Raw genomic sequence first — 2,388 nt, 5'->3', positions numbered from 1 at the left:
CCTGTGCTCTATTTCTAGGAGGTTTCACTGCTAATTTTCTTTTTTTCTTTTCTCTTCACAGTGCTGTTTCTGCGTGGACGCCTGCACAATCACTTTCGCCAACACAGAGCAGGGCTTGCAAGGGGGTCCGTCTGTCTGTCTGGGGCCCTTTTACTGCTAACTATGTGATCCCAGTGTACAAAATAGGTAACTTGGTTTCCCCCCAAACCATGCAAAAGTCCCACTTCTTCCCCAGAAAGCAGCCCTGCTTCCCTTGACAGGCCCATTCCAACCACTTTTCATACAACTGTATTTATGGCTTTTTAAAATAATCTGTGGGCCCAGATTTCCAGGTGCCCACATTTGCCAAATCTTACAGTGCAAAATTAGACACCCGTCATTATTTCTGTTTGCTCTGAAAGAGCCTAGTGACTGCTGGACGGCACCTCTTGTGAGCCTGCGTTTGCCACTGTTGTTATTTTTATTTTACTCATTGACTGTATTCAGCTTACATCCTGGGGACGTAGTAAACAATCAACAATAATGAATCAACTGAATCGGTTCTTTTTTTTTTTTTTAGGCTATTCCCACTGAGAGCCACTTGCACTTTCGTGACAGTTAAGAATCTGCCAAACATTAGCTTAGTTACCAGCAAGACAGCCTCCCCCTCCCTTCACCTCATACACAGATTGTTTATCAAAACGTGCTGCCAAGAAAAATATCCCAGCTTTTGGCCTCCACCAGTGATTAATAACACTTGAGAACTGAACAAAACTTTACTGTGTTTTCAAAAAAAAAAATAGTGGGAGGTGGGAAGGAGGAGAGGGAAAAGCCAAATTTGAAAGAGAGACAGAAAGAAAGAGAGAAAGAAAGAATTGTAATGTTTAAAATCATGTTTCAAGCTAGAAACTCCTTTCCCACTGTAACTAGGCCATTTGAGAGAACTAAAGCACATTTCCCCTGTCCCTGTTATAAATGCTGGTTAACACTGGACTATTGAAAGGAGGATGTTTAGGAGGGATAGGAGGGTAGGAGCAGGCGAGCGGAGGAAGCGCTTTACTGTTATTTGGATTTGTTCCAAGATGAGCTATGGGGGAAAGGGGAGAGGGGAAAAAGGATCATTTACTTTCTTTCCAAAGACTGCTGGTAAAATTCCTAAGGGAGATCAAGTGCCAAAATTAACTGTCTTGACGTATTACTTTTAGACAGTATTGCCTGAGTGAATTAAGCCGCAGTTTCAAGAAGCCGGCCTAGGATAGCTGCAAGCTGAGAAAGCAGCACACCTATCCTCCTGCCTTGGGGGAAACCTCTCATTCTTGTGCTGATGGGTTTCCTTCCGGGCTTTCCGTCTCACTGCGCTATTCTTTGTGTCCCTCTGTCTGTCATTATCTCTGTGTCTTGTAGTGGGAGAGGGTCAGAGAAAAAGCAGCACATAAGAAAAGAAAGAGAAAAGCAGAAGTTTGTAACAATCCCTCCATACCCATCCCTATATTGCCCATACGGTGTTATGCACTGTTTTGTACAACTGAAGACATGACTTTAGAGAAACAGAAAAATAGCTCTTGAACAGTGGGATCCAGACAAGTGAAAACAGTTTACTGAAATTAATGGTGCTGAATTGAACCAAACCTCCACTTTGGAAATAGTGCCAGACATAGTTTTCCTGAACCCTGTCCAACTGCCTGAGCGACAGATAATTTTCATTCTATTTGTGCTAAAGGCTTATGACTAGTGCTGGAAAATGAAGCCCTTGCCCTTGATCTCAGCACAGATTAACAAAAAAAAAAGCAGCACTGTGCCAATTTGTTTCTTCTGCCAGGAGAAGCCCTTGTGCTTTGGGTAATGCAAAACAATCAAAAGTTCTCATGAAAACTCTTCATTGAAAGGAAACCCACCAAGAGCCATGTCTCCCTGCTGCACTCAGCAGCCAGTTTCCAAGATTCTCACAATGTCAGCAAACTGCAGAGGGCAAGGGCAGAAAATATCCGCCAGCCCCCGCTTTCTCTCTCTTGTCCATCACCCACTGCCTGTGCAGGGGGAGACTCTGGATAATGCCTGGGATCGTAAATACCCCAGTTCCTTCTTCCTGCTAATTCTGCTCTTCTCCCCTCCAGGACTGCCTGCAACATTTGTGCTGTCAGAAGCTGATCCTATTTCTGAAGGGTGAAATGCACATTTGAGACGCACTCACATGCAGTTATAAACAGCGGCTACCCTGTACTGCTGTCAGCCAATTAATCTGCAATGGCTTTTTCTTAGATTATGAATAAAATGAGAATCCCGAGCAGCAGGCGTTTGCTTTCATTGTACAGTCTGCACTTGTGACATGGTACATGTGGAAAATTTTGAGTGCACTGCAGTGAATGGTCTGGGGGTTAGTTTTTAGCTTCCGCTAAGTACCTGGCAGGC

At 44.0% G+C, this 2,388-nt stretch overlaps 1 long non-coding RNA gene across 1 annotated transcript in view; it reads left to right on the top strand.

Moving 5' to 3' along the window:
- Positions 1-2,263, top strand: part of LOC109298591 — a 3,669-nt gene extending 1,406 nt beyond the window's left edge. The window contains exon 2 of the long non-coding RNA XR_002097658.1: positions 62-2,263. This is a non-coding gene — a long non-coding RNA (uncharacterized LOC109298591). The remainder of the gene's footprint in view (positions 1-61) is intronic.
- Positions 2,264-2,388: the final 125 nt, after the last annotated feature.

The sequence above is a fragment of the Gavialis gangeticus genome, unplaced genomic scaffold, assembly GCF_001723915.1.
Source record: "Gavialis gangeticus isolate Ggan-Ray unplaced genomic scaffold, GavGan_comp1, whole genome shotgun sequence".
Taxonomy (NCBI): Eukaryota; Metazoa; Chordata; order Crocodylia; family Gavialidae; genus Gavialis; species Gavialis gangeticus.
This window is presented reverse-complemented; position numbering and strand designations above follow the sequence as displayed.